General features: G+C 39.6%; 1 long non-coding RNA gene across 9 annotated transcripts in view; it reads right to left on the minus strand.

Annotated features, from left to right (window-relative positions):
• Positions 1-256: 256 nt before the first annotated feature.
• Positions 257-12,502, minus strand: part of LOC128851810 (uncharacterized) — a 126,620-nt gene continuing 114,374 nt past the window's right edge. For 4 of the 9 annotated variants that reach the window (XR_008449295.1, XR_008449293.1, XR_008449292.1 and 1 more), the window contains 4 exons: positions 8,612-8,704; positions 8,098-8,139; positions 7,658-7,835; positions 259-2,269 (listed from right to left, as the gene is read on the minus strand). This is a non-coding gene — a long non-coding RNA (uncharacterized LOC128851810). Of the gene's footprint in view, positions 2,270-7,657; positions 7,836-8,097; positions 8,140-8,611; positions 8,705-12,502 lie in introns of all 9 variants that reach the window. The other 5 variants (XR_008449290.1, XR_008449294.1, XR_008449289.1 and 2 more) reach the window with 3 other exon arrangements.

Consider the following 12,502-nt stretch of genomic DNA (forward strand, 5'->3'; position numbering starts at 1 on the left):
GAAAAAAAAAAACATACAGCATATTGGCTCTATTAGTTAGCTGGTATGCCAAGAAAGGGGATAGATGTTAAGTTATTATCTTTTGTTATGTTAACATAGCCCTGTTGACTTCAAAACCAACTCCGTTACAGTGAGGAGAATAACCATGTAAGCACCATATCAAATCAACCACTTTGACCTTACAAACACAGACAGAATATTTCTTAGGTAGAAAATAACCTTCAAAGTTTATACAAAGCAAGAACAGGGAAAAAATGGGAGATACACAAGTCATCTAATAAAAGAGAAATCCTCCATAAATACAGGATGTCCTAGGGCATTTAAATATTCAAAGATGTTAAAACTCAAACTTTACTTCATTATATGTGGAAAATGAAAGGAACATACTAATTTCCACTTGATACCTTCTGGATTTCAAATTCCACCTCATCCCAGGATGTTGTGTATGATGGAAACAAATAGTAAAACTAAATTATTTATTAAAATTATAGAATAAAGAGTCAGAGAAAAGATATATGTGCATGTCGGTGGTCCAAATAAATTAGGGTCATTTCCACTGGTAGATGATGAAAGTTTTTACTTTTATTATAGTATTTTCCACATAACTATTCTGTCTGATGACACTTTTGCACATATCTTAAATATATGTGACAGTATGTAATATATTGCTAGATATTTGACCACTGCTAAATACAGCAGTAGTTTGAATACATTTACAGACTGTCAAATATTTTAGACTTTCAAGTGATGCATTTTAAAGCACAGTAAAATGAAGATAATTTACAGAGGAAGAGAAAAATTCTGCTCTTGGCTAGTCATAAGTAACCTCAGTCTCCCAACAGGGCTGACAGTACCAGACCACATATTCATTATCTTTACATGTATGAGCCACATTAAGAAATAACAGAGGTGGGAAGATACTTACAGGACAAGGCTATCTGTATAAATCAGTATGGAGCCATTGATAAAGTTATACTAATTCTCACTAGCTGAGAACCTGCCCAAATAGCTTAAATACCAGTTCCTGTAGACTACATGTAGACATGGGAAGAGGAATACGATCAAATGCAGATATGGTTGAATTTTTAGGGGCAACCTTCATCCTGGCACTTTGTGTTTTTATTTAACTGAAGACTTTTAAGCTGGAATTAGCACAGTTAAAGTTTATACTGAGACAACAACAGAATGCAGACCCTGTCCAGCCTCATCTCCTTCATCCCAACTATTTCCTCCATTCTCCTCCCCAACTACACCTTACTCCTTCAAATTCATGTCCCTTGATTCACAAGCCTATACTCCCAGGCTCCAGGCTCATTTCCTGACCTCATTCCCCATCTTTCTGTCCAGAGGCCAATGCCCTGGTCCCTTGCCAAGTCCTCATCATCTCTTTGCTCCTTTTCTCCCACCTTCCCAGACCTTAACCGTTCCAACCAAACCTCAGGCTTCTGGTCTCACATTGCCTGCCCTCCTACTCTCATCTTCACTGGATAGGTTTTTTCCTCAAGCACTCTTGAAGGCTAACACAGAGGTGCAGCCTTCCTAGCACAAGTTTTCAGCATCCTGTAAAAGCCCTGAAGAAATGGACAGCTCAAGGAAAGCACATCTTCACCTTCTACCTCCCAGCGCTCTTGCCCTGAGGCCAAGGCAGACTCAGAGGCTCCAAGGCTCTTTGGGCAGAGCCTTATGCACTGCCAAAATCCAACTCCTTGCTGCTGAATATGCATGAACCAAGTTTTTTTAAAGGCCTGACTTCTTTACCAAATATGGCTGGATTTTGACAGAAACTGCAAAAGGCATATCCTTGAAACAAAAGCCAGTTCACTGCCAGCTTTCATGCCTGGCATTTCCAAAGCATGGGTGTGCCAGGCAATTTTAAAGAAAAGATCAGAACTGTTTGTTGCCTTTATTTAATTATTTTTCTTTTGCTACTATTGCAAAACACTGTCGAGTCTACCCACTGCCCTGCTCCACCCCCAGACCTATTTTGTGCAATTGCTTCGGCTGAAATTTTGCAGTCTAGAGTAGATACCTGGAGGGGAAAGAACATCACCAAAGTGATTAAACTTAGCAAAGGCACCTGCACCTGAAAGCAGGATCTCCTAAACATCCCTTGATTATGAAGCACTCTTCCAGTCCTAGTTTCTCAAAGCTTAGGCCATACAGTGTACTCCATCTTTCCTCACATCTGGATCCACAGCCCACTGCAAGGTCACTTCCAGCAATCTCGGGATGAAGCACTTTCAGGAAGGTGCAGGTTTCTGCTGGCTTTCTATGGAAAAAAAAGACTTTAATTACAAATCAGTGCCAGGAATATGAATGAACTGAAATATGAGACCAGAACATCCAGTATTTGTTAATGGCTTGTTTAAAAACTTGTGAGGTGTTTTAAGTACAGAATAGGTTCAAGGCACAGTGAAAAAATAGAAACAAATATGGTATTTGCCCCCCTCCTCCTGCCCTGAATGGGATATAAGCAATGACTGACAAGCCGCCTACAGAGCCTAAAGAAGGAAACAGATGTAGAAATTTTATAGGCAATTCCTTGGATTCACTAGGAACACTAGTTAAGTGTTAAAAGAAAAAAGATCCAAATGCAAGCAGTAATTTATACACATCTAAAACTTCTGGCATGAGCCAAGAGTCAAGCCAGTCTCCAAGCTACTGGATATATCATCCTGGTCCTCACATTCTCCAGGGGAACACTGGCCAGGAGACACCTGTCCGAGGGCTGTACTGAGTCCCAAAAGGCAGCATAGCACACCACAGTCTGTGCTTCTCATCTATTTATTATAAGTGTTTGAAGCTCCAGCTTCTGTCAGTTGTATCCACTAGTGGATTTGACAGAACTTTGTCCTTCTGCTTCTTGTAGCTTCCAGGGAAGCCAGGAGCTCATGAGCCATAGCCACCCTTTCCTTCCCTCTTCCTCCATGCATTGCAAGGCACAGTATCCAGCGGACTGTCATTAAAATCCAACTGGCTCTCATTTGCACTGCTGAACCTACCTAGAGGAGATTCAAGAACCGCCCCCCCCTCAGTCTGGCTTTCTACTCCTAAACTGAGTCTTCAAACTATTCCACTTCTTCTCAGCCAATGCCATGACGTGCTGCACGGTATAGGAAGATAGAAACATGGTGTTATGAAATAACTCGGATCTTGGAAAACTATGCAAACAGTTCCCTTTACAGTATATTGCAGAAAGCTCTGGATACAGACATTGTACACAGCCAGGCTGGAAGCTTTATGCCCATTAATGACTAACGGGAGGACAACACACACGAGAGACATGGAGTTCACTGAAATACTCTGCTCCAGTTTTGGAAGTTCTGGGCTTTGCTCCAAATTCCTCAGTAAGTGCCTACCCCCACCAGTCTGAAACAAAACACTCACATTCCTAAAAAGCCCAAGGAATGCTCCAGTCCGCAGCCTCTGTACTGAGATGGGCTGGTTTAGATGAGACATTAGGGTGCTGTGATGCACATCCGTTCCAATGTCCTACCAAAATCCTTCCCTTGAGAGCTAATACAGTCTCAGGCTAGGTACTTACTCTGCCAGGGGAGCTTCCCTGCCACTTATTTTGGTCTATCAAAGCCCTTGTAGGGTACACATGTTAATTAAATTCCTTCTTTGGGGAATGGTTTAGGTTAGGACACCCAGAATCAAGGCTTTTAATACTGGCTCAACCCTGACAGATGCTAAACGCCTCTCCCTAGCCTGAAAAACACTGCCAACTGATAGTGTCAAAAGCCAAAATCCCTTTGATACCTTGCATGAAAATTAGCAGCCAGCCCAGATTCACCACCACTATTTCATATACAAAACCTTACAAGTCAGTCTGGTTTCGATTGCAGGAAAACTGTATCAAAGCAGTGTTTCCCACCAATAGGACACAACCGTGTTATTCAAGAATCAATAGATCACCATCCCTTTCTTTTTAGGATACTGACTCAGTGTTACTGAATGAAAAGCTTCCTTTAAACTCATCAACTTGAATTCCTCTGCTGACAAACATATGCACACACCTCCCCCATACGAGTAAGGGGAATGGTAATTATTCCCCCAGAGAACAATAATTTTGCAATAAATTTCAGAAGCAGCATGATTTAACAAATTAAGCAGAGAGCCAAGGATACTAAATGCAGTTCACTTCTTTGAAGCCAGTGGTATCAGAAACTATTTCCAATATCCCTTTAAACGCTTTCACTTTGAAAGGATAAATGCAGAGTTCTTGACGAAACTTCTGGCTTGAGGTTTTAAAGGAGCAGGAATCCAAAACTGACTCTAGAGAATCATCTTTCCAGCTAGTAAATCACAAGGGAATTTCTGTTCCTAGCACTTTTTAGGGTTTCCTACAGTTATTAAGTTATTAACTGATAGAACTATAGTAGAAACAACATTAATAGCAGTAACCCATTTAAAGCACCAGCACTTTTACTTTCATTATTCAGACTTTGGGTTTTTCCATGTATTAAAATGACATTTTTCACATCTTCCCACTACTTAGCACTGTGGTGTTCTTACTGTTTTATTGCTACCTCACAAAAGACACCAAAATGCTGAAAAATGGCTAAATGTGTAGCTTTCCTTAGGCAGCAGTATTCTGTCAACATACGGCCAGGATATCACAACTGTTAAAGAACTTCTGCATAGCTGGGCGTTTCTGCTCAAATATATATGTATATATATTTTTTTTTCCTATGACACAGGCAGGAACGCATTAAATTCCTAAAGAGATCCTTCTCTCCATAAATCGTTCATTCTCCTTTTGCTATGATAAATGCCATCTCGGAGATGGTGAGACACAAACTTTGAGGATTTACACTGAATTTCCAATACTAATATTAAACATCCTTTAAACTTTTCTTTGGAAAGCTTTTGATTTTTTGCCCCCTTCAGAATCATTTAATAGCTGTTAAGTCATCTTCAAAGAATTTGTAAATCCTTTGAAGTACAGTACAAAAAATCAACTTCAACATCTTCTACACAGTTGCAGGTAATTTGTAATAATTTTTGAGAACGCACAGAAAAATAACTGTCTAATGCCAAGTCACCACCTCCTACCTTGAAAACGTACTCTTACCAAAGTAAATTTTACAAACATGCTTTTACAAACATTTACAAACAAGTTCACTTATGCTACAGTGGCATGCGGCATAAATGACAAGGAATTCTTTTTTTTTTTTTTCTTCTAACAACGCCCTGTTTTCCCTCCAGAAGACAACTAATATCTTCACTGCCTAATGTCTTACTTACAGATCTGGTTTGTTGGAGTCGTTGAATGGGAAGGGTTTTGCTTATCTGTCATAGATTTTTCCATTTTGCAATGTGGTCACAGATTGTGACTAATAAGTTTTTAGGAACAAAAAGTTCCTGAGCAGAGTATATGGCTCACTTTTAGTCAATTATAAAATATCTTTAAAAACATCTCTTAAAAGATTACAAATTCTAACTTGCTCCAAACTCCCTTGAAGTGCATGTGGCAGAGTGATGTTATTGCCCAACTACATGAAAACAAAGATTTCTAGCATATGAAAAAATAATTATCTGTCCTTTACAAGTTCAGAGTGCAATAGTTTTGCACAATTAAAATGTTTTCTGAATTTTGCTAGTGGTCCAAAGGTTAAATACTTTTCTTTGCTAGTATAGACCACATAATTGAGAGGAAGCAAGCGAGTTTATTCTTTGAAAGGCCATTAGAAAAACCCCAGAAGTTTATTTGTGCTTGCAAATCCTTTCAGGTCTAAAGAACCAGCGAGATAATAAATTGTTTTTGCTGAAAACAGGAAGTTTGGCAGAGATGCAAAAGGACAGCTAAACTTTGGCTAGACAACCCAAAACACTGTGTTCTACTTTGAAAGTATTTCCAACATAAAAAAAAAAAAAAAAAAAAAAAAGTGAAGTGCCTCGAATCCATAGAAAGCCAAAGGAACAGCAAAGGCATCTGGCAGTGGTAATTTGTTGCCAAACTTGTGGTTGTGTTGTGCTGGCTAACAGGATGGTTTGCCAGTTTGCAGTAACTTGCATCAAGAGCAGCTGAAACCCAGATTTATAAAGCCTCAAATGGTGTCAAAGCTACAAAAGTCTCAAGGAGTCTTTTCTTTCTTCTTTTCATCTGACCAAGACCAAAGGAATAAATAAATATGCATCATTCATAAAGCTCTGTTGTATAAAGGGAGACAACAAGACTTTGAGTCTCAAACTAATTCCCTACCAGGTTTGACAGCAAACTATGCCCACATGGTACCCGATGGGGCAATGTAACACCTCTGGTACATGCGACCTCCTTGTCAGTCCTACCCTATTCATCAGGCCACCAGCAGAACTTCCTGGCAGTAGAAAACATCACTTAGCAAGAAATGCAAGCTGAATGCAACAGCTTATGGGACATCTGTGCAAAGTCATGTTTCTTTAAAAAGAGTGTATGCTCACAATACATCCGTCCTGGACACCAGTGGGAACTAAGACACACTCCAGGATTTCAGAGTGATTTTAAATGGTTTATAGGACATGACCACCTGCTACAGCCTAGGAGCAAAGCCAGTGATTAGGCTCAGGGTAAGTCTCCTTGTCTCCTTTTTGTTGATATAGTAGCTCATTCTGGCACAGTTCTGGCATGAGTGAATTAGCTTCCTCCTTACCAATGGCCAAGCAGGGTTCAGGGGTTGCCACAGGCCAGAGATTGCTCCTAAGAAGCTGTTCAAGCATTGTTGACTTCTTTTAGGAATGAAAGATTTTACACCACTTGGATACAAGCTGTACCATGACATTTGCCCAAAAGAACAGAGAACAAATCTGTAAGCAATTCACCAACACAAATCTAGCAAGTGACGCAAAGGATCCATCCCAGTACTATACTCACATGAATGAAGTTTTTAAGCAAGTAAATGCTAAATACATGAACTGTGCTCTTTGGGACAGAACTGGCCATGATTAATGTGAGAGCTTTCCCTCACATAGTGTTGGGTTGTGGGTTGTCTTTTTTTTTTCCCTTTCTTCCCCCCTCCCCTCTTTTTCCTTTATTTTCACTCCTCCCTTCCCACTCATATTAATTATGAACATGCAGATCTTCAGAACATTTGTCATAAAGGACCCCTGGATCCTTTGGACCAATTGAAACAGAAATATTATGAATACCATAAATATTATCTGAAACATGCAATGATCATAGACTGATCTCATAAGAACCATTACTATTGTTCTACAGAGTCTTAGCACTCAGCTGTAGCAACAGATATGACTTTGCTTCTTTTAATGTCAAAAAAAGACTTTGTTACAAAAAAATATGGTGTACAAGAAAGTGAGCTCAAAATCTGTTTCTCATTTCAATTCCTTGCCATAATTTCTTGCTGAGTTTAACTGTGGGACTACTTATTTGCACCTGCAGGAGCACAGGCAAGACAAAGGAAATGCACTGATATATTACACAGATACAATATAAAAAGAAATGCTAAAATACAAAGGTCATGATAAGTTTTAACAATTAGCAAGGATACCATAAGAAGAGGAAAAAAAAACTACCTTTGGTTTGCAGTGTTCACTCCTGGACACTTAATAAACATGAGGCTTTTAGAAGGACTTCAGCCAGAACCCCAATAACCTCAGCCCCTCTGAATCATTCTTGGTTTAGAAACTGCAAAAATGGAGAAATGAAATCACTTACCCAAGACCATTCAGTTGAAGCATTAGCAGAGCCAGGAGAAGAAGCCAAAGTTCCCACACAGATCTGCCTTTAACACTCAGTGCTGCACCTTGAACTTCAGTAAAGCAAGTAAAATTATGCTCGACTGTCGCATGAATCTAGGTTGAGTGTCAGTTTTAATCAGGAGACACTTGAAAAGCTGTGGATTAAGAAGTGCTGTGTAAATTCAAAGTGTGATTATTGTTTAACAGATATTGGAAAAATTACTGCAGTTTGTATTTATTTTTCTGTATTTGTGGGATTTATGTTGTTTCAACACTTGAACAGCTTTTGATAATGACACCATCTGTTAATTCTCACCCTTCACTAAATTAGAACAAGTAGTGGAATTGTTAGACTGCACTTTTACAGATCCCAGCTTAGCAAACAAATCCAAACCCAGGGTCAGCTAGAGGCATTACCAGCAGTGGGAGGCAGCAACCGGTCAGGCACAACTTCCAGCCCTAGAAAGAGAAAAAAGGTAGGACCATCAGGAACAACACAACTCTGAGCAAGACCTCTGGAATAGCCCTTTGTTAGGTTGTGCTCCCTCTCCTGACCCTACCAGGTGAGCATCATTAATTCAGAGTCTGCTCAGTTTAGTGGGGCAGCAGTTGTTGGAGTAATTTAGTTGTGATCTGAGGTATCTGCAAGATGGGATGGACACCTGCGTACAAGTTAAAAGCTCTCAAATTGCAACAAGCTTCACTTGGGCAGAGCTCCAAGCGGGTCTGCCTTGAGTAACTGCCTCCCCTTGCCACAGCCTTGTTCAATTAACATTGCTAGATTAGCGTCCACTATGCTGCAAATTACCATAATTTCATATGCATACATTACCTGCAAAAATACCTCCTCCAGAGGAGGACCTTTGGTAATACATTTTTAAGTAAAATAAAAGTTTATAATCAACCTCTTAGTCCCTATACCCACGTTTACCTTAAATATTGATATCTTTATTTCTCTGCATTAAGAGGTGCTCTTCCTCTGTCTCTGTACGGATTATAGGAGAATTTATTCAGTATATTCTACCTGCAAAAAGATCAGATTGTGTTATACACAGATTGCACACTGAAAATACATAGCTCCTGGCCTTTAGACTACTCTTTGCACACTTTGTTAAAGATCTCTTAGTTTTTCTGAGAATCTTTTAACCCTTTATTTCTGATTACATCTTGATAATTTCATTCTTTTCTTGGGTACTGATCTAAATCTCAAACAGCTGAAATCTTCTAGTTTTCAAAATGTTTTTGTTAAAAGGATGGTCTTTTGCTACAAATGTAAACTACACACATCATTATACAAGGCAAAGGGAGTTTATTCATGTTGTTTATGAATGTTCAGAACATCTATGAAAACCTAAGCTTTCCAAATTCCTGATTATGCAGGAACTGAGCACAATACTGCAGTTACATTTGCCTAGCAAGACCTTGGGTGGATGTCTTCATATTAAGTTTGTTTGGTATTCATCGTCACTGTAATACTTAATTACCTCATGCACAGGAATGAAACTGTTTCCCATCTGCCATTAGCACAATTTCCCATCACCTTGAGTAGGCTTATAAGAAGGTTCATGTAAAGCAATTAATTAGGTTCCTCTTTCCTTTACAGACAAGTACATGAAGGTATGGCCATAGCACAGTAGCATGATAAAATGCTCTGAGACCCCTACCTTCAGTAACAGAAAAAGAATAGTTATTTTAGCACCACACTTTGCCTGATCTAACACACCAAGCATTTCAGGTTATGTTTACACCAAGGATATGATGTACCAAGGCACAAAGAGAATGTGCCTGTCCTAAAGCTGCACAAAACACCAGTGGCAAGCTTAGGCAGAAATAAAGATTCTCCAAAATTTACTTCTGTGTCACAACTGAAAGGAAAGCCATCATAGGCTTTCCTCTCTACCCTCCAGACTGGACTATGATAGTGAGAATGAGCTTCACAAACAACATCCACATTCCCAACTGGTTGTACTGGTTATCATTCTCACCACAACTGTTTCTGATGGACTCCAGTTTGAAGGAGAAGCGTATAGACAACAGCCTGTTGTATATGGTACCAGAAGTTAAGCAGAACTAGTTGTGATGAAGAACAAGGGATTATCTTTCTCCACAACCAAAATGCAGCGTTTCATTGTTAACCAGCAATACATGAAGCTGTACTGTAAATGAGCCTTCTGGTAGCCCCAGAAAGTGTGGGTTAAAAACTTAAACACAAGAGGTGTGTGTGTGCTGCCGTGATGGGGCTAGAAAGGTGTCCAATATGCAAAATCTGCCTGACTAAAACTCCCAGTTCTTGTTCTTCAGTCCCATTGACTGCAATTATTTGAAGAACATTATAGTCAGCTCACAGTGCACCCCAAGCAACCCAAAGTTACTTGTTCCTCTTATCAAGTGGCAATTATTCCTGAAAAGGAAGAAGAATGAGGCATTTACTGGGCATTATAGGAACACAGTTGACATCACTACAAGCCAGTCTGGACCCCTGAGTTCAGGCCAGGTTTCTAATGCCCTTTACGTCATTGCTTTACAAAAGGTATTTGATACCATTGGTTCTTTCTCAGATGTGATCTCATCCTTGACCCCAAGTGGCACTTTTAGGAATAGCTCCCTCAGGTTTGCTTTTATCAGATCATAAAGTACATCGTATTCCCTTGCCCATGAGATGTGCTAAAACTTCTATCATTTCTAACTGCAAATCCTATAAAGCTGCCCAGCAATTTTTGTCCACAAAAAATTAAATTCAATGTTGCAATGGATGAAAAGGAAGCTTTCAAAAATAAAAAAGGGTGGTTTTGGTGGATGAAACTATAATCTAGAGCACTTTTCTCTAAAAACAGTAAGAGTTAATTTTTTTGGTCATAGCGGCAGCACCGTATCCCTTCTTGGGGTAATAAACATGGTCCCTAACTGACTTGTCTCATTAATATTACAAATACATGTTATATCCTATATTAAATATTTTCATGTTTTCCCACCTCTGCCCTAGGTGATCTAGTTCTAAAATTATCGCTGTTAAACCATTTTAAAAAAAAAAGTATTTTAAGATGCACATAAAGCAAGCTTATCATATAAGTGCATGGAAAATTCCATTCACCACCCTTCAAAACAAGTTGAATTTCCAAATACAGGCACTTTAACCCTGAATAGAAAGATTTCAAAGTAGGGCTGTACTAATTGTAACACTATGATAATCTGCAGAGAAACCAGGGTGGTGCAAAAACTCCACCATCAGTCCTTGCAATATACTAGGGGGACTCTTGGAGTCGTCTCTTATTTTGCAGATCTTGAAACTATTTATGAGGAATTAAATGACTCACTCAAGGTCCCAGAGCAAGCCTGCTGCACAGTCAAAATTTCACGGCTGAAGATAAATAAGCATGAATCTAAACAAGCAGGCAAGTTGGCAAATGTCAAAAAAAGCAGGGAGGCAGGAAGACTTAAGTCACAGCTGGCATGGGTCAGCATTTATGTCGAGGGGGCAGAGAATAAGCTGAAGCTAAATATACTCCAAGTCCTTGTAGATGCTGTGCTGGCAGGAGGCCAGACTGCAGCAGTAATGGCTGGGGTAGGTTTAAAGTGCTCTCTCCTGCCAGCTAGTCATCCCTGCCTTAAATTAACCCAGCTGACTTCAGACTGAAACAGATGATAGGTTCTCATAAACTCAATTACACCAGTTCAGCCATGAGCAGGGAAGGCTGTGGATAAAGTGTGGTGCTTTACAAATATCTTGAGCCTCCACTGTCTTCCCTGCAGTGACTGCTGACAGTGACCTAAATTCTTAAATCCATCTGAAAGACAAAGCTCCTGGTTAACTTAAGTAACATCACTTTCAGGGGCCTTTGCCTACAATTGTTGTATAGATGATGAAAGGAGGCTTTCTGAGACTGTTTCTCCACTGGATGTCAACATGTAGCAATGAATTCACTCAAGATGTTCCTGTGGCTCTCTTTCCAGTTAGGGTCATCCATTTCCCTGGGTTCCTCTTACTACACCCCCTGAACTTTCCAACTGCAAGGAACCACAATACTGCTTTACTAGGCACTTGTTTAAGTCCTGGTATAAAATGATGCTCATATATCTCTTTAACAATTGCACTACAATCCAACTGTTTAGTATTAACTTAGTTTAAATAAAATAAAAACCATCAGTCTGTAAATGTGTATGTGCACAGATACAAACATAGTTCAGCTGCTAAATTTGCATGCTGAACCTATATTTTCTGTAATAAAACATTTAAATGGTTTCAACTCCACAGTAAGATTTAAAAAAAAAATAAAAAATCTAAGATAGAAAAAGACATCAGCGCAGGACAGTATTAACTGGACACAATCAATCACCCAAACTAGAACAAAGATAAGTATCTTCACTGAGGACTGATAAGGGCCAATACAGATTTGCCCAGAGAGAAATAACCTCAATAGTACCGCTTCATGACACAGTAAGATAGCACTTAAATATTAGAAAAGTCTGACAAAGAGTTGCCCACAGCTGAGCCAAAGCAGAGTAAAAGGCAGTGCTGTAGTCTGCCCTGTAACACAGCTGAAGCTGGTGGAGGCTTCAGACAGCAGTTAGATAGTTTTGTAGAACTGAATAAGAGCTAAACAATTTGCCTTTCCATAGTTTTTTTTTCCTATCCTTCTTTGAAAATTTGGCTTTCCTGGGAAGTCACCTTTGAGGGTCGTGCGTTACAGCCAGGACTGGACTGGTGGCAGGGCTTACTAGAGCTGAGTCCTGGTAGTTAAGTAGAAGCTCTCCCACTTGTCATCACAGAATATATGACCCTATTACTCCTCCCTCGATTCTGGCACTGACTGTTAACACTGTT

The sequence above is a fragment of the Cuculus canorus genome, chromosome 3 (assembly GCF_017976375.1).
Source record: "Cuculus canorus isolate bCucCan1 chromosome 3, bCucCan1.pri, whole genome shotgun sequence".
Lineage (NCBI taxonomy): Eukaryota > Metazoa > Chordata > Aves > Cuculiformes > Cuculidae > Cuculus > Cuculus canorus.